The sequence below is a fragment of the Ochotona curzoniae genome, unplaced genomic scaffold, assembly GCF_017591425.1.
Source record: "Ochotona curzoniae isolate NIBS_2020 unplaced genomic scaffold, NIBS_Ocur_1.0 scaffold_2587, whole genome shotgun sequence".
In the NCBI taxonomy this organism is placed as follows: Eukaryota; Metazoa; Chordata; class Mammalia; order Lagomorpha; family Ochotonidae; genus Ochotona; species Ochotona curzoniae.
In genome coordinates, this window is record NW_024467096.1 from 27,562,789 (window position 1) to 27,587,056 (window position 24,268).

The 24,268-nt window shown below is 46.4% G+C and overlaps 1 protein-coding gene across 3 annotated transcripts in view; it reads right to left on the reverse strand.

Annotated features, from left to right (window-relative positions):
• Nucleotides 1-19,377, reverse strand: part of FNDC3B (fibronectin type III domain containing 3B) — a 340,056-nt gene extending 320,679 nt beyond the window's left edge. For 2 of the 3 annotated variants that reach the window (XM_041002962.1, XM_041002959.1), the window contains exon 1: nucleotides 18,337-18,416. The gene's annotated coding sequence lies outside the window, so the exon portion shown is untranslated. Of the gene's footprint in view, nucleotides 1-18,336; nucleotides 18,417-19,256 lie in introns of those variants that run through there. The other variant, XM_041002960.1, reaches the window with a different exon arrangement.
• Between the last annotated feature and the right edge of the window lie 4,891 nt (nucleotides 19,378-24,268).

Below are 24,268 nucleotides of genomic sequence, written 5' to 3' on the forward strand. Positions count from 1 at the left end.
GCAAACTCGCCTGAAGGGCACCTAAAACAACGACCACAACACTACCACCTGCTCTCTAAGGGCAATGAGATCGGCTGACAACTCAAAGAATCTATCATTTTAAATGAAACTCACCCTCTTTCACCATTTATACACTTATTCAGAGATTCTCTAGAAGAATAAGTCCTAAGAATCGGGGTAGAGGAGACAAAACAAGTACAGAATTATCTGCTGCCCCCTCCTTCACATCCACGACAGGGGCTCTCTCTCTACGAAACAAGAAGGTTCTGAAAAGCAAAACCACAAATCAGATATTTAACCAGCAGGCAACTGAGGCCAAAGACCTCTCCCAACCGACAGGAACGGACTCCCTGGCTGGCAAAGCTTCACGCTGTTCCACACGTATACATGTTCCCTAAAACTACAGCATGAAAGATGTACAGACATCCAAAGATGGCTCATTGGTGTGAAACCTTCCAGTAACCAAGTCATTAAAAAAGGACAGCCCTCAGAATGAGTGATACACGCCCTCCTATTTATTTAAAAGCTTCAATTCATTGAACTATAGATAAACATCCTTTTAGGCAATCATCCGGTTTGCATCCTGGAAAAAATATCATTATGCGAAAGGTCAGACAAGTTTATATAGGTTATCAGGTGTAATGTTTTCAGTGATTACTTTTCCATAGCAAATGAACTGTGTTATTGACTCAGAAAAATAAACAATAACGCCTAACTTTTATCTGTGCCCTGATTTCTTGCCAAACTCAAATATACCAGATAAAATAATTCAGACAGTCCATAACACAGTCCAGCTAGTCAGTGCATAAGTATTACGACCATGTTCAAACCAAAATTTCCCATCAAGAAAACAAGTTTTCACAGAGCACGCACTGTGGCACAGCGGGATAAGCTGCTGCTTGATATTCCTGCATTCTAAATGCTGGTCTGAGTCCCAGATCTTCCACTTCTCCACCCAGCAGCCTGGGAGGGCAGCAAATTATGGCTCAAGTGCTTAGACCCCTGCTACCCACAAGGGAGGCAGGGTTGAAGTTCCTGGCTCCTAGCTTCAAGCCTTCTACGTTGTAGGCATCCAGGGAATAAACCAACGAACAGAAGCTCTCTCTTTCTTTGTGTCTGTATTTGTGTGTCTGTCTCATACACACTCGCTCTCTGTATAGTTAGCTTTCAAGTAAATAGGGATAAAGAAATGAACACAATCAAAAGTCATCAAAACTTTTGACCCGGGGCCTGATGTTTTGCCATAGCAAGTTAAGCTGCCGCCTGTGGTAGCAGCTTCCCACATGAGCACCTGTGCATGTTCCTGCTGCTCCACTTTTGATCCAGCTCCCTGCTAAAGCACCTGAAAAAAAAAAAAAGATGAAGTGGAAGATGATCCAACTGCTGTGGTCCCTGCTATCACGTGAGAAACCTCAAAGAAGCTCCTGGCTCCTTGCTGTCCCAACCTTGGCTGCCGCAGCCATTTATAATCATTCAGCAGACTGAAAATGCTCTCTCCCTGACTCTGACTCTTCCTCTCTTTCTAACTCTGCCTTTAGACAAGTCTATAAAAAGAAAAAAAAAAAAAACTCGACTCCCAAGCACTCTAAGTTGAGGCAGAAATTCTTCTGACTGCTTTCAATCTGGCTGTGAACACAGCTTCCATTGCCGCAGGCATCAGCAGTGCCAACAGGCCTGAGCCCCAAGCTTGAGATCTCCTAACAAGCCACAGGAAGGCCTTGCATCCTGGCATTCTTACTGTGGATAAGACCACTAGAAAGCCTAGTCTTTTTATTAGAAAGATAAGTTTTGTTTTTTTTTAAATGCTCCTCCCGACCTGTATCATGTCATGTGCTATCATCAAAGGGTACACTAGGAAACACACGTGGAAAGCTCTCATGCCAACACCAGGGCTGCTCTACAAACCAGGAACCCCATGCTTCGCTGCTTCTGCTGAAGACTCCGCTGCCTCCCATGATAACTACATGGGGAAAGTATTCACGATGGAAGGGCTGATACTGATGACAACCAGAAGCAAAATGTCGGAGGCGAAATGGTCAACGCTGGGGGCGAACTGCGAAGGTTTTAGGAATCCAGACCACGCCGCGGTTCATTGCTCTCGGAACTGCCCGTTTCTCCCCTGCAGCACTTGGGGCGGCAATGAAGCAGTGTGTGCAGTCACGTGCACACCAGAGGCTCTGTTCAGTGTGAACTCCAGAACCGCTACAAAGGGGGATTTATGTTACCTCCTCTTCACACAGAGACCGAAGCATCTGCTTCTCCTAGCACTCCTGGGATTTTTAAGCCAAGTTTCTTCTCTCATGACATAGTTCATATGGGAAAATCCGATGGGCGTTGGCATACCTTAGAATAAACTATGAACCAGTTGAGGGGCTGTGTTACAGCATCCCAATAAATCAAAGAGTATTTCAAAGCAGCGATAAAGACCTTTTGGGTTATATAGAAAATGTAAGGGCAAAAGAAGGAGAAACAGTTTGCTGAATCAAACCTCAGTTCAATTTTTTTTTTTTAACATCCTATCGTAAAACAGAGAACATAAAAGAAGTGGTAGAAACCAAGGCAGCCAAGATTAAAAAATAAACTACACACTGTGTGATTACAACAGGTAAGGGCAGTTCACACGTGTTTCCTCTGTAACATTAATATCAACTGTTTCTTCCTGTTGACTGAAACCGCAAAATGATTACCCTAAGGAACACAGTTTCTGCTCCACGCAAACGTTACTCTTAAAAATCAAACTAATTTCCGAGAAAAGGCTGTGACAAAGTCTTCCTTGACGCATTCCGTGGGAAGTGAGCAGCGGAGCAGTCTGCAAACATGTCTCAAGTCCAGCATCAGGCCAGTTCTGACACTCCCCAACAAGGGCGTCTATACTCACGGCTCACACATTAAGTCCATTCAGGATTTCCACACCTGGAAAGACCTAATGTCCCCAAAGTGGGACACTAAGGCCAGCAAGTCTTTCAAACGCATATCGTTCTGATTCCAGACTAAGAATCAACCTCTCTGAAGCCTGGTCTGACATCTTCTTTTCTTATTTTTATTTCCCTATGAGTTACGAAATTAAATTGTCTTCATTTCCAGCCAGGGCCCACTCAAACAAATCTAATGGGTGTAGACAGCATTTCCTGCCTGCTGCAAGGAAATAATGGGATTGCCATTATTAGCATGGCCCAAGGCATGCACTGAGAAACCGACCTTTCATTTTCCTCAGTTAGCCTGCACTGACTGCCTGTGTGCTTTGAGGGAGAGAAAGGTGGAGGTTCTTTTTCTGCAGCACTGAGCTCTAACAGTGGCTCATTCACTCTCATGAGCAAGACCGGCTCCAGCCTCTATATATCGCTCCTTCCATTCAGCTATGCTTATGTCTAGAAAAAAATATCTACCAACAAAGAGCCAACGAAAACTCAGTTCTTCTACTCAGTTCTTTCACTTTTTTTCAGAGCTGGACTTCTAATATATATGAAGGTGGCATGATGTATACATGCCTGGAGCAGAGCTTCCCTCTCTGTGGACACCTCTGCCAAATATTCTATGTCACTTTCAAGAAAGGAGCCCCTAAGTGCCAAAGAGCCTAACACATTCTGACACTACCACTACTGGGTCTGAGCCTGCCATGGAGCCTCCACGCCGTTACACAGATGAACGGCGCTGACTGACGGTGACCCAGAGATGAAAGTCAGGCCTTCCGAGCCCCACGGTTCCTCCCACTCATGTCAGGGCCTGATCGCTCAAAAAACAGTTCCAACAACATCCACAAAGAGAGAAGGAATGGAGGGAGTGACTCTCGTATGACAACTCTCCTTTGATCCTACACACAGAAGAGGAAGAAGGTGGCCATAGATCTACTTACAAAGAGACAACCCTCTCCTTAAGGAGGCGAGGAAGAAGAAAAGCATTGATGGAGAGAGCACTTGCAGTCGGTAAATGTGGCTTGGCGTTCATGTGTGCCTTCTCCCTTCCCAGAGCTTTTTACTTTTGCTTTATTTTATTTTATGCTCAAACTACATCACTATCTATCTAGACAGCTCAAGCATGAAACTAGGGGTTCAAAGTTGTCACATGGACCAGGACACTTGAGAAGTCAATGGCAAGGCCAAGACGGAACTGACTAGGCTTGCATTCACATATGTAAAGGAACTGGGAAACTGTAAAAATACTTGCTATCTCTTTAAGAAATATATCCAACAATTTTGTCTGTAGTTTTTGAGTAAAGCAATAAAATAATAAAACTCCAGCTATCATTGGCTAAGCACTGCTGAAAACACGATAGAGAGCTAAACAGTGGTGAGAAAAGAAAACCCTTTTTATAGATGACAAAGTTAGCACTGAAAGCAGAGTTAGAAAGGTGTCCAGGCATCATGTCCAATTCCAGAGCATGTAAGCTCAACCATAACATAAAAATTCACTCTCAAGTGGCCGCCTCCACTGCCATGCCCCAAGTAGGATCATCCGCTAATCCTTACTCATAGGGTTTTAAAAAAACTAAGGAGGGGTTTCCTTAAAAAGGGGTATTTCCTTTTCATCTGACACAGCTTGCAATGCTAACCTGTCTAGGCTTCTTTACAAAAACTGTTATGAAAGGTATTTCTTGGATAAAACTTAAACTTATTAAAGATACCAAAAAAACACTAATTAGTGTTAAGAACATCTCTTTTTCAAAAAGGAGGGGAGGGTTTTCATAAGCAGAACGTCTGACAACAGACCAGAAACATCCCATACTATGAGTCAGTGGAAATTAAGATGTGGAAAACTTGCCGGCCCACATGAAATTCAACAGGAATAAGGTCACGCCCCTTCTCCGTCGCTCCACCCGTCGCCAGCCTTTGCTCACTCCTGCTGGCCCTGCTCCTCAGAAAAGCAAGAATGAGAACTTCACAGCTAGAAACTCAAAGGCAGACACCTGGGATCCCAAATTATACTAAGTAAGATGAAATTACTCATAGAGACATGTACCTGAATCCTCTGTTCTTTTACTCTTTGGCCAATTACTGGCTCATGACAGAGTTGAATAAACGCCTGAGAACACCAAACTGAAGTGATGCAGAAAGCAGAATATAAACAGGAAGTGATGTTGTTCCCACGTTGAAACTGAATATAGCACACAAATGGCAGAGGTTCAAAAGCTTTCACAGCATTCAGCTTGCCACAGGTGTCATAAATTCTAATCAAACCAACAGAAGTTATCACACTGCAAGATTAAAATAGTCCCCCAAATCAAGCAAACCTAGACATAACTGTTTCTTCATTAAGAAACCATTTCATAGTAAAGTAGCTGTTGATTAATAAAGAATTTCATAGTAAACTGTTCCTAAATAGAGCTCTAAGTGAATGTTAAAAGTTGTTTAACCATTTCCCCTACACCTATCTTTACCACAAAAAATCATCTTATAAAAAACGAATTTCCTTCCTAAGAGATTAAAGATTACTGACCTTACAACAATTGTTTTTGAAAATTAGCGTACATACACAGACAGGTTCTGGTATCCGTTATCCAAAACAAATCCATGCAACCTTAGCCTCCTGGTGACAGTAGTACTAAAAATGTGTATGCGGTTAGCGAGGAGGGTCCAACCAATTTAAACCAAACACGGGCATATAAAGCACTCAGCTCCCCAGATCTGAAGCCCAGGTGGTTTGTTTTGTTTTTGTTTTTGTTTTTGTTTTGGTAAATACCTAAAACTGTTCTCTCTACTTCTTGAATCGTAAAACTGATTATTAAAAAGTAATTACTCTTCAAAATTAGCTTGTTCCTATGGTGATCTGCAAGGTGAGGCGTGAGCCCCATCCCCACCCACCAGGTGAAGGCAGAAGCCGCCCAGGGCCCCCAGATGAGGAGAGAGGGGTGAAGGATCAGAGAAGGTGCCTCCAACGGCCATCCGAGGCCCTCCAGTGGCAACACAGCCCCCCCCCTTGGAGAAGCAGGCGTGGGTGGAATGCAGCCCTGGGGCATCCCCTCCACCCAGACGGTCCTCGATGCTACACACACACACACACACACCCCACCCCACCCCCCCCCCCCAGCTTCAGAGCCTTGTCCTTAACTCACCTCCGGGACAGAGAGCGAGATGATTTCTAACAAAGGACGCATTTAGGGTTGCCAGCTACCCAGGTTTAGCCCGGGCCGCCTGGGAGAGCACAGGGCTCCTCTGAATGCTGAGGTCACCTTTAATTAACCACACGGGCTGCTCTCTGGCTTCTAGGAGATGAGACTGCTCTGCTCTGTCCTACACTCATCCCACCCCGGGGCTGCCTCCAGGACAGCCCAAACCACCACAAGCCGTTAACCGGAGGAGAAGAGAAAAAGGGTAGTATTAGGAAGAGGATTTGCTTTTCCAGGTGCAAATTATAGGTACAGCATTTGACTCCTGACACAAATTAACTTAAATGAAAGGCATTGAGGATGAACAAGGCTGCATTGGCCCTGAGAGACAGGACTCTCTTTCATAGGTTTTCAAGTGGCTCAGCAGGGTACAACTTCCCTGTCCTGTCTTCATCCACAGACTTGCCCCATTCACTAGATTGAGTTTCTTCTGTATTACTCTCAGTGCAGTTCATTTTTCTACTCTGGTTTCTCTCACTCAAAGCTTAAATTGCTCTTACAGAAAACAATCAGGGAAAAATCTCCCTCTTGGGAGATGTCCAGAATATTATTACTGTTTCAAAAATAAATTTTAGGTTTCTGGGCAATAGACAGGTTGAGTACATGGAAGGCATTCGACTGATGCTCAGCCTTAGTATTCCACTACCTGAGAGCACACATGTTGCCCCAAGTCGGAAACTACATCATTCGTGTGGGCTACTGAGAAGCCAAGTGACAGAACACACACACTGAAACCTATCGCAGCCTTAACTTTTTTGAATATGTTTTCTAATCTTTGATCGTCTCAAGAAATATCCCTAGAGCCTTGGTGTGCACCAATTGGTGGACACAGAAAAACAAGAATGAGACCTAACCACCAATAGCTGGCTATCATTTTATGCCCAGGAAGGTGATAAAACAGAAGTCCCAACCTTTCAGCTTTCTGTCCTAGTTCTTAACTGGGGTTTTGTGACCACTTAAGTCCTCAGTTCTTCTCGTTTCTTCCTAGACCTGAGTTCAATATCTTTTTGCAAAGACAGAGAACACCCAAACCGTATGGGGCCCATGAAATTATCTGGTCTCAACATGCAACACATCTATAAGAGGTTAATGTTTAAATCCATACTTCCATATGGACCACGAATGATATTATGAATGTCCACACATCCCTTGGCAGAACAAAAAGGTTCTCCACCCTTGTAGAGGCATGTAGCCAAGAGGACCAGCTCCCCGAGTCAGAGGATCCCAAACTCCTCTAGCCGTATCACTCCATGGACAGAACATTTAATAAAAACACTCCCAGATCCCAGCCCAGGAGCACCACACACCCCAGTCCCAGAGAACAACAGCCCTAGAAGTCTTTGCACATCAGAGCCCCAGCCCTGCAAACAGCTGAGATCACTCTCAGCGAAGTCTTCCTGTGGCCAGCAAGTGGGCTCCTTCCTCACGACTTGGTTTAGCACTAAGCAGTACCACGAGCAGTCTAACAGAATCAACTCTCAGCTTAGCCGCCAACATCTCAGAAAGGAACACTGTGTTTCTTGGTTTTGGTTTTTTTCCTCAGTCCCTTAACATGAAATCCCCCTTCTGGACTCTTATATAAAAGGATCACTGAAAAGGACCACAAATTTCTGAAAAGTCACCTTTTTAAGTAGGGAATTCTCTTATTTTATAATTCCTGAACTGACTGTGATAAACAAGCCAAACATAGATGATTGAGGCATGAAAACCGAAGGTAGTTTTCACATTTTCTAAATCAATTAGCAAGTTACTAGAGACACGACAGGGTAAATGTCCACATACTCATGGGAGAACTTTTATTTCTTTAAAGTAAAAATAGCTGAAAGGCTAGGTTTGCTTTAATTTGTTAAATATTTATTAGTAACCTACTATGAAAAAGCTTACGGAAACAAAAATGTTACCAGGACCTAAGCTTCAGAGAATAACTTGGCAGAAAACATACCTGAAAAGAGGCACTAAGGCTTGGGTTTTGTGGGGGATTTGTGTGGGTTTTTTTTTTTTTACATTTTATTGCTGTTGTTATTATTTGAAATGCTGAGTTACAGAAGAGAGGAGAGATAGATTCCAGTTCCTGGTTCACTTCCCAAATGGCCACAATGTTGAGAGCTGAGCCTATCTAAAGCCATAAGCTGCCCGCTGAGGTCACCCACATGAATGCAGGGGTAAAAGGACTTGAGCCATCCTTCACTGTATTCCCAGGCCGTAGCAGGGAGGTACATGGGAGTAGAGCAGCCAGGACACGAAGCGGCACCCATATGGGATGCCAGCATCACAGCTGCAGGCTTAGCCAACAACTAATGCCCCAAGATACTAAACTTTAATGGCACCTTCATTCACCCCGGGGTCCCAGCCATTCAGCTAGCCAATACATATTTACTATGTAGGCACCTTAGAAGATCCCAAGCTTTATATCAGGAAGCGTTCCAAACAAGCAAGTGTGGAGACAATCAGATAATGATGTAATGGCCACAGGTTGTGAAAAGAAAATGGTAAAAGATCTCGAATAATGGTGGCTCTGGAACACGAGGCCATGAAAAGCAAAATGGGACTGTCTGGAGTAAGCCAAAATCAATACAGCACCCTGAAAACACAGTGAAATAATTCTTCCTCTCCCAGACACAGGGGAACGATGACTCTTCACACCTTCTGGTATCAACTGGCGATGGTCCTCTCTCCAACCAGCAGGCCACAAGAATGAGCAGCCCTGGCAGGAAGGCTCACTGAGCAGTGTAAGTTCACCCCTTTGTATACACACACCGAAAAAGAAGACACCCGTGGAGAGAGCATACACACTTGCTACCATCACAAGCTTGCAATTCACAACTGCACACTCCTTCCCAAGAATCCAGGGATGCACAGGAAAGCCTCAATGATAATATATGATTTGTAGTGCTTACCCTGCAACTTACTCATATTTGATCTTAAATCTTCCAGTCAGAATTTTTATCTGATGTTTTCAGCATTTCTAACATGCATTTTACATCTGGTGTTTAAACTCTGTCTTATCATCCCACCGTTTAAAAGTGGTCCAACACCAGAACTCTCAAAAAACAAACAAAAACAAAACAAAACAAAAAACACCACTCAGCGGCACTCAGCAACAAGTACTACACAATGATCAAATGCCAAAGACAAGTTCAGATGAGCAAAACAGAACACTAAACACATTCTCTCTCCTTCCTAGCTTGGTTTTACAATCTTAAGGATCAAGAAATTTTAGCACCCAATATATTCCCAACATGAGCCGTAACTGAAATGACTTAGATCATCTCTCTTGTGCAGAAATCAAAGCTTTCCTCAAGTCCTAAAGGCAACAAAAGTGGGTGAAATGTGTAAAGGCTGGGAAACAGGACAGGTTTACCTGCACTCCCAAGTTCCCAGGACATGGCGCACAGTTCAGTATAGACTTGTGCTAAGTGTTTGCCTGGTCTATAGCCATGAATCAATGACTGGAGTTACTCAAACATTAAAATGCCTTTTTTGTTCCTCCAGAGATCTTTAAAACAATTTCTTGCAAAATTCATGTCATGTAATAAAGTAAGAAAAATTCTTTCATCACCGCCTCCTGCGCCTCCCCGCCCCCAAGAGAAAGGTTTAGGGGAATCTCCCCTACACTGCAACAAAAGAAAATGAGGAAATAGGTAACAACTGTGTCTCTATTCCAGTCTGCAGTAGAGACTGTAGGGCCCAAACGAAGGCAACTGGACACTGAAGCAAAATGTCCAACATCACACAGACATTGTTGGCAAGTGTGTGGTCTCATAAAATAGGCATTTAAAAAGTTACCATTTTAAACCAGATAAGTTAGTGGCATTATACACATTTACAACACTTAGGGTTTTTTTTTTTTAATCCAAAGTGGAAATTCTGTATCTTCTTTCCCCGGTTCCCAGTAGTCTATCTTCTATCTCTAAGAATGTACAGCTTTCAGGTACCTCACAAAACCAAAACTTACTCTTGCCCTTCTTCTATGACTGGTTTAATTCCTGTAGATCTCATTTTTATTTAAAAGGCAGAGTTAGAGAGTAAAGGAAAGTCAAAGAGAACATCCTCGATCTGCCGGTTCACTCTCCAGATTACCTCAATGGCCCAAGCTGGGCTGATCTGAAGCCAGAAGCCTCTTGCAGGTCTCCCACATTGGTACTGGGGCTCAAGGCTTTGGATCATCTTCCACTGTTTCCCCCAGGCCACAAGCAGGGAGCCGAGTCAGAAATGGATCAGCCAGGACATGAACCAGCGACCATACGGCTTGCCGGCGCCACAGGCTGAGGCTTACCCTACTATGCCATTGGCCTGTGTTTCCACTTCTTAGCTACTGTGAATAATGCTGCAGTAAACACTGGCGTAGAAGTATCTGTGTGAGTCCCTGCTTTCCTTTTGGTGTATACCTTGGAACTACTACATCCCTGGATGAATCTGTTTAAATTTTCGATGAAATGAAAAAACTGTTTTTCACACAACTGTATCATCCTATATTCCCAACAACAGCACGCAATGGTTTCAGTTCATGTTTAACAGGTCTGATTCACTTATTAAGAATAATGGTTATTGCTATTAACCTTAATCAGAACTACCCTTCCTGCAGTAAGAAAAACCACAACAGAAAAATCAGAAACAGAAATATCTAAGGGCTTTTATTTTTCGCTTAGGTGATTTAAATGAAATACTTATATAAGGGAAACTGTAGCACAGTATCATAAAAAATACATTAACTATCCTACACATACAACTTGCACTGCAGTAATTGGTCAAGTGTGACCCCTTAATAGTAGCATACAAGAAAAATCCCATGTCTTGAATAACTGACTGTGAAATATACAACACTCTGAATTCTGTGTTTTTTTTTTAATTCTGTGTATCCTTTATTTTAAAGGCAGAAGGAGATTCTGCATCCAATAGCTCACTCCCTAAAATGTTCGCAACAGCTGCAGCTGGGCAGGGGTGGATCCAGGAACCCAAATTTAATCCTGGTCTCTGTGGGTGGCAAAGGACCTGAGTACTTGAGCCATCACCTGCCATCTCCCAGGGTACTAGGGCAAGCATCCCAGCCAGCGTATTAACTGCTATGCAACATCCCCAATCCCAGGCCATTTTTCAAGATACGTACTGACTGTGCTAAGTTCCCACAGTATCATAAAGCAGCCCCGGAGGTCTTGCTGACGTCCAAGGGAAGGAGGATATAAAGTTGGCTAGAGGAGCACTGACCTCAGGACCTACGGCACAGGCGCTCAGAAGCACTGGAGGCTCCTAAAGGTTACCACCTTCTCTAAACACTCTGCCACGGAGTGCTTCCAAGTAAACCAAGAAGTCAACAAGCATCAAACAAGTGTCAGCAGAAAAACTCCAGAACAAATAGCTGGGGAGCTGGAACAGCAGGGAGGCAGGTGGAGTGTACGGCTGGGATTTACTCCACATGCAAATGACACAATTCTCAGTGGCTGACCTGTTCTAGTTTTCCTGATAGCAGTGAGTAAATCAGCATTTGTTTCATGCCAATCCTGTACCTTTATGAAAAGCCCAGCAGCAGTGTAGTTTCAATCCAAACTACACTTTGTCTGGCTTTTAGAAAATTTTTTTTTTTAAGAAAATGTTTGAAAATGGTGTATTACTTTAATTATGTAAGCATCCTTCTTATGACCCCTTTCAATGTCTGGTATTTACAAGAAAACCTTTTCTAGCAAATACAAAACCAAACTGCATCATAACCTGACCTGAATAACTGCAAATTCTTCATTAGCTGCATCTGGAACAGTAGAGTTTTTTTTTTTTTTTAATAGATCCTTCTTTCACAGCCTGCAGAGGATCTAAGTTCCTTATGAATAAATTAAATCATTTTCTTTCCAGGGATTTTATAGTCTGCAATGATTTCTCGAGCATACCGCATGTGTTCATGGACAAAGCCCATCCTCTCGAAAAGCATTTCTATGGAAACCTTTTCAAACTTGCGAGTTGGTTTAATGCAAGTAATCTGTCCAACTGTTTGCCTTTGTAAGGATGTTTGTGACTCCTTCCAGGCTCAAAACAAAAGATGTATCCTCCCATTCGGACTGGACGTTTGGCTGAAACCAGCCTGAAGGGAGTCCAGGGTTAACGTCTCTCAGCTTTGAGAAGAGGGCAGAGAAGCACAGATGTTCTCTCCTGTCCCAGGAGTTCAGCAGCACACCTGTAGGGAGGGCTTAGGGCTTGGACAGCAGAATAGAATAGGATGCTCCATTAACAAAGGATCCAGTCTACAGCTCAGAAATGCCCTGAGACAAGAAACAAGTGAAAGGAATTGGGTTACATTTGAAGCTCAAAAACGCCACTTCACATCAACTGTATTTTAAACATTGATACTACAACCTGAAATAATGCTAACTTTGTCTCAACATATCCCAGGAAAAGATCCACCCATCGAGTGATTTAGAACTAAGACAATGGTTCAGTGAAGGTACAGGGACAACACATTTTGAGTCAATGCCCAAATCAATAGGAAGTGTTGTCAGCAATGTCAGAAATGATAACCCAGGTGCTCATGATGAGCTCAGCAGTTCAGATGCTCACATCCCAAACCAAAGTGCCTCCTTCAGTACCCAGCTCTGCTCCTGATGCCAGCTGCCTATTAAAGCAGATCTTGGGAGGCAGCAGGTGAAGCAGCTCAAGTAATGGGGTACTTGCCCCACAGGTGGGTGTACTGATGTGGCCAGGACCCAGTCTTAGTCAAGGCCTTTGGGAGCTTCGGAGAGGTAAGTCAACGGATGAGCGCTCCCTGCTCTCACTCTCAAATAAGATTTTAAAAGACTAAAATAAAATAAGAAATTATGATCCAGCACTTTCAGAATGATAACCGTGCATCCCTCTCCACTACAGACAAAAAACAACCTCAGGTCTGACCCATCTTCAAATTGGGAAATAGTTCCACTGCTTACACCCAATTCACACTTGCTGGTATTAATACTTTCCCTGCCCCAGGGCCCAACCTTCATCCCACTAAACCTGCAGCAGGAATAGCTGCCCTGGAGGGAAGCATGGGACTGGCCTCTCATGGCCGGTCCTTGCCTGGTGCTCAGGCACCAGCTACTTACCCTCACCAGGGGAGCCTACGCTTTTTTTTTGCCCCAGAGACCTGTCCCGGGCCAGCCCCAGCAGCAAGCCAAGCATGCTCTGCCTCTTGAAAACACTAACACCACACCAGGCTGCCTGGTTTAAGGCAAACACTAACTAACATGCTGAGGGCTGCTTTACTACCTTCGGGTGCAAACTGAAGAACAAAGCTCACCTCATTTTCCTAAGTGCACTGTCAACAGCTGCAAAAAGAGAATCAAGGTTTTTCTGGAATATAGTGTCTCATCACGGGAAACTCTCCCTTAATGCGTGCTCCTCAATAATGTGAATAAAAGGCAGTTACGATTTCTACAAATACAGGAAGGTTACAAAAATTCCACTACACTGAAAATAAGTTCTTTTCCATTCTCAGCTGTAATCGCTGAAAGCTCCAATCACAGGCTTACTAAGATAACATACAAGGACTAAAGCCTTATGCCTCTTGTCATTCGGTGCTGGAGGTTCATTAAGAGACAGAGCTGTTTCCACTCTACGTCAAGAATGACCCTGGGTCAAGCCAGAAGGGCCTGTGCAGCCATGCTAGTCCAGCTACAGGCCAACTTCCCAAAAAGCCGTGGAGCTGGGGCAAGAGCTGAGAAGTCACGAGTCAACTCTTCCATTAGGAGTGGGGAGAAATACAGCACATCCACCTAAAGCTCAGACCTTTACTTTGTGATGACAAAAGAAAAATTCAATCATTTTTCAAACTGTCCAAACACAATTTGGACGTTTCTGAAAACGTGCAAAGAGTAGGCCCAGCTCCGTTTTCCACGTAGCAATATAATCAACTATTGAGATTGTATAAGACTTTGCCAAACACCTTTTAATACACTGACTCATTAATTCCTTGTGACAACTATTTGAAAAGCTGTGGGCACGACATTTTCCCCTTAGACTAAGATGAGGAACCCAGCCTTATCAAGGATAACAGGTTCAAAAGCTGATCAAGGGGGCCCAGCATGGTAACCTAGTGGCTAAAGACCTCATCTTGCACGCACCGGGATCCCATATGGACCCAGGTTCTAATCCCAGCGACCCCACTTCTCATCCAGCTCCCTGCTTGTGGCCTGGGAAAGCAGTCGAAGATGGCCCAAAGCTTTGGAACCCTGCACCCACATGGGAGACGTAGAAGGTCCTGGCTCTTGATCAGATCAGCACAGCACCAGCCGTTGCGCTCACTTGGAGAGTGAATCATCAGATGGAAGATCTTCCTCCCTGTCTCTCATCCTCTCTGTATATCTGACTTTCCAATAAAAATAAAAAACTAAATCCAAAAAAAAAAAAAAGCTTAGTAAGGACACACAGGAAAAACAGAAGCTTGAGACTACCTGGATCCTGGATTTTCAGACGATGCTCAGAAGTAGTCCTCAAGCTTGGTCAACACCCTTCCCTTTTAACCCTACTGTGAGTTTCTCATCTAAATTTGAGTAGCTTCTAGGCCTATAAACCAAATGGTATTTCATGGGTTAAGCTGTGTTTCCCACATTTGTCACATTCACAGGGACACCAGAGTCCTATTTATAGTATGCCTCTCATCCTGATTCCTTGGAAATAGTACAATGTTCCCAATGGTATACCAAACGAACAGTTCTGAGCAGGTTGTTTCAGCTCTGTCTGAGCAGTCTCATTAACTGATGTCTTACCTTTGGGGCCTTGCAAGTCAAAGAGTCAAAACACTGAACAAATGGAAGCTGACTTATGACTGTGTGTCCTTCAGATCACGTAATGCTGTCGAGTCAAGATTAGGAACTGCGGTCATCCCTGGGCAGTACTTTAGCTACAGAGAGTACAACAGTTTCTGATATAATACTGAAGCGAGAAGCTGCCTCTTAAAAATCCTAATAAAAAGAGATTACTTGATCATTTGTCTTTTCCTGAAAGTAGCATGAAGGGGGAAAAAAAAAGGTACTGGGTTATTGGATATCTATGGATGGAATCCAAAACAGATAAATGAATGTTTCCTTGAATGGGAGCTGGAAATCTCACTACTTCATACAAAACCAGAAAGTTGTTGAAATTCTTTATACCATGTGGAACTCTAAAAAGCAAAGAATATAAATTAAATCCATTAATCAGAAAGCCAATAGACCAGTTGCCATCAAAAACCTTTTTCTTAAGTGTTTGTTTTGATCTTAAACACATGAGTATTCCTTATAACTCATGGATGAACCTAGGCTGTCTGAACTTTATACTTTGACAGTAAAACAATTCTTGAAATTATTCAGGGAGAGTTTGCCATTATAGGAGGAGCTAGAGGAGGGAAGAGGGATAGGTGATTGGGGCCGTGGTTCCCTGTTTGGGACACCCATTTGCCTTGTCAGGGTGCTGGGGGTCAAGTGCACCTTCCACACACATGCTGGCTCAGGTGCTGGGTCTCTACCCCTCCTCTGGGGAATCTGAATTGAGGTTTCAATTTCCTGGCTTCACCTAGGCACAGCCCTAGCTGCTGGGGGCCTTTAGGGGGTGAATCAGTAAATGGCAGAACTTTCTCTCCACTACATTATTATGCATTTCAAATTTTTTAAAGGGGGGGGCAGGAAAATAACCTTTTTTGTTAAAAGTGCATGATTGCTCACTTGGCACTTATGAAATCATTTGAAAAGAAATGCCCCATGATCAGACGCATGGATCACTGTTAGTGACTTCTCATGCTGCCTATTTGTACTCGTTAATTACACTACCATTACACTAAACAAAGTTTCATTTTTCTTCCAGCAAATTTTATATAAATTTATCCAGCTGGATGAGAAAACAGTAGTATTTTGCTCACCTACTGACACACGAGCCCTTAAAATCCATAATAGCATGCTTATTTTATCCACTGGGCACATGAAAGCAGAGGTGAGGGATACTCCACGCCACCGCCAAGCTCAGCTGCAGAGCCTGGCTGAGCCTGCTGGTGTCAGAGAAGAAACTGAACTAGATCAAACCAGCAGTACGACCCAGTTACAAGCAAGAACAGACTTGGGAGTCAGAAAGTCCTCCACTCCATTCTTCAATTCAGTAACACTTGCCACGAGTGGCAATACACGTTTAAAATCATTAAAGCCAATAAAAGTTAAAGCATTCCACTTGCCACGGTTGCAACCCTAACACAGGCTTCCTGTTTGCACACCCATGCAACACAGAACCCTTTCCACCCCTGAAGAAAATCCTACTGGACTGCCCTTCTGATAACTGCACCGCAAGTCACTTAGCTTCTCTCCTCTTCATGCCCTCATTCCTAAAAGTACCCTGAATGCCACCTAAATGGAAAGACTCTGATGAAATGGCACAGAAAAAGCTCAGGTTATGGCGGTCAGCAGTGCCAGATACCCTTGAAGCTGTCATGAATAAGACCCTACCTTGGACTTGGGAGTATTATCTCAAACCTCAAGTCAGTTGCCCTTCCCCAGACCTCATTTCCCTCAACTGAAAAGTTAGGGATGTTCTGTCCAACTTCCAAAGACCCTCTCACATGGCATCCATGCAAAGAGCAAGCGGTAAAAGGGGCACTGAGCCTCAGCAGTTGACTGCCTAGTCTCTGAGGGCTCTGTAACCATGCCGAGTGTTCTGCCAGAAACCCCACAAGACTGGCTCTCCAACACAACCCCATGCTCTGGTGGGAGCTATTTATAAAGTCTGTCTTAAAAGATTACCGGAATATCTTTCTGACATTGTATATACTGTAATTAGAAGCTACAGCCCCATGGTTCATGAGATCTTGCTGCTTCAACAGTTCTTTTAAATGAACACTGTCTTTACAGATGATTCCCCCTCTCAAAAGCATTTAAACCAAAACACTTTAAAAGCACATGGAAATTTAAAGACAATTTATAATGACTTTTTTTTTTCCCCAACAGCCATACCTCATTCTTATCCAGCATGTAGATGCCCCTCTAGGGTCTGAACAAAGTGAGACTTGTGCCCTCTTGGGTGAAGATTCCCTTGCATAGCCAGGAACTCACCCCAAGACGCTACCCTCCTTAACAGCCACTCTGAAGGAGCCCGGAAATTAATGCTGGATTCGGGGTCAGCCTCCAGTCAGGGAGAACCATGGACCTCCACCAGAGGCACAAGATATGGGACAGGGGCTTCTGCAGGCAGTGCCTGACTCCCCCAACACCTCCCCACCATGGCACAACCTTAACTTTGGAGAGGTGGAGTAACCATTCCAGCAACAGAAATCAGAACAGAGCAGTGCAATTTTGCCCGAGGCCTGGAGCCTTAAAAAAAAAAAAAAGTGTTATTCCAAAGCGGATTCCTCTTCTTCCGGGTCTGTCTGCTCCTTCTGACTCTGTGCCACAACCTCGGTGCCTCCCCTTTCCTAATGCCCCACCTCTTGCCACATTCATTAAAAAGAAAAGAAAGAAACAAGGGGGAAAAAAAGTAGCTGATTCCCTCTGCTTCAGCTTTCCCTAGCAAGGCCTGGAAGCTGGAGAACAGTCAAATCAAATCAGCTGCACATTAAAAAGTAAACAGACAAGCAATCAGGGGGTGCCCACCCAACAAAAGCAATCGCCAGTTCCAAAATATGATGACCCCCGGGAGAGCAGGAGTGGGGGTACGACCACCAAGCAGCCCGTGGGGATGCGGGAGACACTCGGAATTCCTGGCCCCGGCCCGACCCAACGCGGCCAAATTCTACATTTTGTTTTAAAAGTAAATGCTGGGCTGAAGAAGAAAGAGAAGAAAAAAGTTGTAACTTCGAAGGAAGTCTGCAAATGGCACTGTCTGGAAAAACTGCCAGCGCTTCCCCTCGTCTGGGAGGGCAGGGTGGGAGCTGTGATTCGAAAATCTCCCAACTGCAACCATGCACTCCGGGAAGCTTCCCCGCCAACGGCGCCTGGGCGGCCGGGCCCCGTCTCCCAGGACGCCGGGCCCTCCGAATCTGGCACCTTCTTCCCCGGGACGAGGCGGAAAGTTGGCGGGCACAGCCTGAGGCCCAGCTTTCCGCCTAGGGTGACAGGCCCTTCCCACGCCGGCCGGCCGCCCCCGCCCCGCCGCGGGGCACCAGACGGGTGCGCACGGGCCCCGGAGCCCCCGGAGCCCCCGGAACCCCCGGAACCCCGGCCCGTCGCGGCCACCGCCGCCTCGAGGCACCGATTCCGCCCGGCCGCCCGCCGCCGCCCCACCCCCGGCCGCGGCGCCCCTCGGGGTGACCGACTGACCGGAGCTCCGCTGGCCACGCTCCGGGTCGCCCGCGCCTTCCCGCCGCGCCCCGCTCCCCCGCCCGAGCTCCCAGCCGCCTGGCTCGCCAAGTCCGGCCGCGGCCGCCGGTTACCGCCCCCAGCCCGGGGGGGAGCCTGGAGAGAGAGAGAGAGAGAGAGGGGGTGGGAGGGGAGGGTGGAGAGGCAGGACGGGGAGGGAGGACGTGGCGCGCTCCAAGGTGGCCAGCGGCCGCCGAGGCGGGGAGTTGTCCCGGAGAGGGGCCGGCCCGGGGGGGGGGAGGGTAGTGGGTGGGGGAAGGCAAGGGGCCGCAGGGCACGGGCGCCGGACCCTCCCGGCCAGCGCCGCGCAGCCCCGCTTGGCACGCGCGCCCCCTCCCTCCACCATATGGAAATCTACAGCCTCGGAAAGTGACACGTCGGAGATTCCTCGGCCGGCCGCGCGCCTCCCCCTCCCGGCGGCGTTCCTGCCGCGGGGATTCCGGGGCCGGGGGTTGGCGGGGGGAGCGGATTCCTCGGACCGACCGCGGCCGGGGGAGGCTGGGCCCGGAGGGGCGAGGCATGGGGGGGCGCGCTGCCCGGCCGCCCTTCCCTTCCCGAGCCGTGCATCCCTTCTTCGCCTCCTCCAGACCCCGGCGAGCAAAGGCCGGGGGGTGACGGGGGGCTGGGGAGGGGCCCGGCGGGATGGAGAGTGGGTGGGGGGCGGTGGACAGGCAAGAGGCCGCCCCCTCCCGGGTTCCCGGGGCTCCCCCCGCACGCTGCAGCCGAGTGCTTCCCGGGGCAGCGCGCAGGGCTCCCGGCACGGGAACGCACCGGGGCGCGCTGGGCGTCCGGCCGGGGCTTTCCAGCGCGCCCGCAGCGCACGGCCGGGCGCGGGGTCCCGGTGGGCTCCCAGTCCCCCCCGGGCGCCCCGCACACCTTACCTTCCCTGGGGCTGGAACGCGGGGCTCCGGGCGCGCCGCACACGCGTCGCCCACGCCTTGGCCGCCGGGCTGCCTGGACGATCCCTGCCGCCCCCTCCGCCGCTCCCGCCGCCGCTCTCCTCCTCCTCCGGCCGCCGCCGCCGCTCAAATAACTACCAGGAGGGTTTGCTGGGGGATTCCGCCATGTCAATGATGTCGGGACCACATGGGGATTTGGGGCCCGCCCACTGCCGTAAACCGCCGACGAGTCCCGCCGCCACAATCGCAGGCGCGCGCCGGACCTGAGGCTGGTGGCTCGCTGGCCAACCCGCAGCACCACCTAACCCGTGCAGAAACTCCTCCTGACTCAGCCGAGCGAGACGAGTGAGAGGCTGCGGAGAACCAGCGGCTCTTGAGCGGAGAGAGCTTCACGCTCTGCAGCCGGCCAGACACCCCTGGCTCAGTCAGAACCAAAGCTGAGACCCCCTAACCTCTGTGTCCTTTTTTTTCTGTTGTTATAATCCCCGCAGTAACCCTGTGACCTGTTTCATCACTCGTGTCTCTCCATGCCACAGCTTTTGTTGTTGCAGCTAACGCGGCATCAGCGAACTTACCTGCACCTGAGTGAAAAAAGCCTGTTTTCCCTTCAGTGGCCAGTATGCTCTGTTGAGGCCACAGATCCTACCTTACTCTTATCTGTATCTGTCAGGCATAGCTCAGAGCAAAGAACAGAAAAGGACCTCTAACGTAATAGTTGCGTGTGTTGCTTGAGGCAGACCTCACACGTGTCCTGCAGGCTCACCAAGGTTAGTAGACCCCATCCCATTCCACCCGTCCAATTAGCGAAAGATGACAGTAACGCCGAGCAGGGGTTAACCTGCAGACACCCCACAGAGCTCTGGCAACTGCACTCGGACCTCACCCTAGGAGCCAGGAGTTCCATTCAGGTCTCCCCAGGTGCGTCAGCAGGAAACAATCTGAAGGGCCCTGGGGACTGAACCAGCATTTTATTGGCAGATGTCAGTGTTGCAGCCCAACTGACTCTACCACACGGTAGCTGCTTGTTCTGAATTAGGAGTCCAAGCTTAGGTCATAGATCTGTGTAAGCCATAATAGTGGGGTGGGGTGGGGGGGAGCAGTGGTTCCCCTGGATCCCAGAAGCACAATCAAACGAGCCCCGGCACGGTGGACTCATCCTTCCTGGGTCGGATCCTGCCCCCTGCGACTCTGGCCTTACCACCCTCACCAACCCACCATGCCCGCCAGTCCGGCTTAACTTCCTGGGTTCTCCATATCACCTCTGCCCTTTTGTGCAGGGGAGAAATTCAGAAGTCAGCTGCCTAAAGTCTTCAACTTGAATGGATTTTTTCTTAAGAAGAAGAATCAATGAACACAAAACATTTTATAATTTGGAATGCATGTTACATACATGTGATCATACATACATAATTTCAGTGTTTCTTCCTTCTCTTTTAAAATATTTATTTATTTTTATTTTATTTCTTTTTTATTATTATTATTAAAGTCAGATATACAGAGAAAGAAAGACAGAGAGCAAGATCTGTCACTTCCCAAGTGGCCAAAACAGCTGGAGCTGAGCTGAGCCAATCTGAAGCCAGGAGCCAGGAGATTCCCACGCAGGTGCAGGGTCCCAAGGTCCCAAGGCTTTGGGCCGTCCTTGACTGCTTTCCCACGCCACACGCAGGGAGCTGGATGGGAAGTAGGGCAGCCGGGATTAGAACCAGCGCCCATATGGGATCCTGGGCATGCAAGGCAAAGACCTTAGCCACTGAGCCATCACACCGGGCCCAAGATATTATCTCTTTCTACATCATCATGAAGTTCTGGGAGTAAGAGGAATCCTCAGATATCCAAGCCTCGCCTCTATTGAGGCGCCCAGCATGGTAGCCGTTAGGCTAAAGTCTTCGCCTTGCATGCACCAGGATCCCATATGAGTGCCAGTTCGTGTCCTGGCTGTCTTACTAACGAATCCTGGAGGTACTTGTTTCTCTGCAACCCACATAGGAAACCTAGATATGATCCTGGGCTCCCGGCTTTTGGCCTGGTCCAGCACTGATTTTTGGAGGTATCTAAGGGAGTGAACCAGCGATGGAAGATTCTCTCTCTCTCTCTCTCTCTCTCTCTCTCCCTCTCTTTCTCTCCTCTCTCTCTCCTTCTCTCTTTTTCTCTCCCTGTGTATGTGTGTATGTCTTTGTATCTCTGCCACTCTGTTTTTCAAACAGAGGAAAATAAATACATATGGATTTTAAGAAACAATTCCTACCTCCTGATCTAAGCTGATTTACAACAAAAGAACGCAACACCAAGGCATAGGAAATCATGAAGCCATGAAAGCTAGCATTGAAAAGGTCTCAAGCCATTAAAGCTCGTAAATTCTCCTAAAAAGTCAAAAATGTTGAAGCTTGAACCTCTGCCTCAAAGGTCATTATCACCAGTAACACGCAGCATGAGGAAGACACATCAGTATTCTCAGTCTTAATGTCCTTGCTACGGCAATGATTGCTAGATTCTCACAGGCAATCTCAGGCTTGCTTCTAATCTCGAAAACCAATCTTGACCTCAAATGGAAGGCATTAACTCTTTGCAGCTATTTCTGACTCTGACGTCCTGAGCCAGATCAGATAGAAACTTCAATATGAACATTAACCAAAAAAATAAATAAATAATCTTGTTTCAAACAGTATTCAGAGCACTAACTAGGAAAAAGGACAGTCAGGGCAGTCAAGAACACAATCTTTGAATGACATCAACATTTTAGTTAAACTCAGTTCTCCTGAACAACTTAACGAAAGCTATGGTTTCACCTTCCTTTGTATTTCTCAAGGCAGAACAAGCTCAAATTGTAGCCTGATGTTAAAAAAAAATAAACAAAAACAAAACTTTTAAGCAAGGAAGTCTATTTCATAGTTATCAGAACTATTCAGGTAGAAACAGTGATTGTCAGAACTCATAAAACCACAGGGCTGATGGATTTCCATTCTCCCACCTGCAGCAGCATCTTTGCTCCTATGTCGTGACAGCTAAGCATCTGCCCAGCCTGAACACCGCTAGGGAGAAAGAAAATGCTGTGTGCCAAAAGAGCTTACTACTATGAAACTCTAGTTTTAACCCAAGGGCTCCCTTGTCAACTTTCACCCACGGGCCCTGTTTCTGTCCTCTTGAAGTAGATAAAATGACAGCACACACTTTCCACTTTGCTTCCCTTCCAATCATTTGCTCATGTATAACACTGGATCCTGTCTCTGACACACTGAGACAAGGATCTCTCTCCATATTTTTTCCACTCCCTCTGAAGCCTATGCGTTCAATAGCTCTGAAAGTTGAGTAGCTAGAATCTATTCATAATATTTCAAACATGCTTAGAATATAGTCAAGATTGGTACTCTTTCCTGCTTCAATTCAGACAAAACACATTCGTTATGTTTTTTTTTTTCGCTGCCATCTCCTGTTAGCATTTATCTTCTAGGGGCCCGGAACTGTGACCTAGCAGCTAAAGTCCTCACCTTCAACAACCAGGATCCCATATGGGCGCCAGTTCTAATCCCAGGAACCCCACTTCCCATCTAGCTCCCTGCTTCTGGCCTGGGAAAGCAGTCGAGGATGGCCCAAAGCCTTGGGAGTCTGAACCACACGGGAGACCTGGAGGAGCTCCTTGCTTCTGGCTTCGGATCTATGCAGCACCAGTCATTGTGCTCACTTGGGGGTGAATCATCAGACGGAAGATTTTCCTCTCTGTCTCTCCTCCTCTCAATATATATCTGACTTTGCAATAAAAATAAATAATAAATCTTTTAAAAATTCATCTTGACTTAATCTTTATTAATGTTGCAAGTTAGTTGAGCATTTAACTTTGTTAAATTTCCTTAATGTCATTTGCAGGGCAAGCATTGTGGCATGCCAGGTCAAGCCTCCACTTGTGATGCCCACATCTCAAATGCTACTTGCTTTCAAACTCTCTTTGTGAACTCTCCTGGAAAATCCGCAGGAGATGGTCTGAGCACTTGGGGTCTTGCTACCCACGTGGGCAATCCAAAGAGAATTCCAGGCTCTTACCTTCTGCCTGGTTCAGTTGCAGCTATTGCAACCTTTTGGGATGTGAACCAATTCAGAGAAAGAGAGACCATTTTATCAATTGGTTCACTCTCCAAATACGCGCCCCCCCCCCAACCTCCAGGGCTAAGTTAGGCCAAAGCCAGGAGTTAAGAACTCACTCTGAATCTCCCGAGTGAATTACAAGGACACAACCACTTCAGCCGTCATTTACTGATTGAAATCAAAGAGAGCAGAAGTTGAACCTTGGCATCACAATATGGGATACAGAGTTCTCAAGTGGCACATTAGTTGCTGTACTGAATGCCTGCCCTTCTCATCCCTTTCATTTATGAAGCCTCTGCTCTCATGAACTAATTATCAACCAAAGACTGCCGTCTCCTGATAGCGTCACACCGCAAGATGGGATTTCAACATGTGATTTTGGGAAGCCCAAACATTCATTTCATGGCAGAATTCTTCACTGGGAAATGAAGTAAAGAACTTTGTAGGTCAGTTGATATCATCTAGATAGAAGCGATTTTGGTCAAGGAGAGATTTGAATACTTGACCAGAATGTTAAGTTGGAAACAAAGCAAATGTAACTGCAAAGACAATGGGGCCCATTCTGGTTTGTGAAGAAGAGGAGCTTCTATTTGGAATTGTTACCCATCTTACTGTATAGTTAGTACATATTTATGTCTGTCCCTGCAAGCAGAGTCTTTGCCATTCCCTGTAAGGTCTGTGTCTCAGACCTCATCAGTTGGGGGAGTTCAATTTTGATCACGCTAACACCCTTCTGTGACACTGAGAGCCACCGCTCTCACTGAGCCTCCCATTGTCCCCATTCTCCCTATTCCCCAACACCCTTCCAACTCATTCTAAAAACTTTCTGTGAGTTTCTGAGCAGGGTGGTTCAGTTTGTAAGTCAGGAAAGCTATATGTAGTAACTTTGCTAACTTAACGTTTCTCCACAAGGGCAG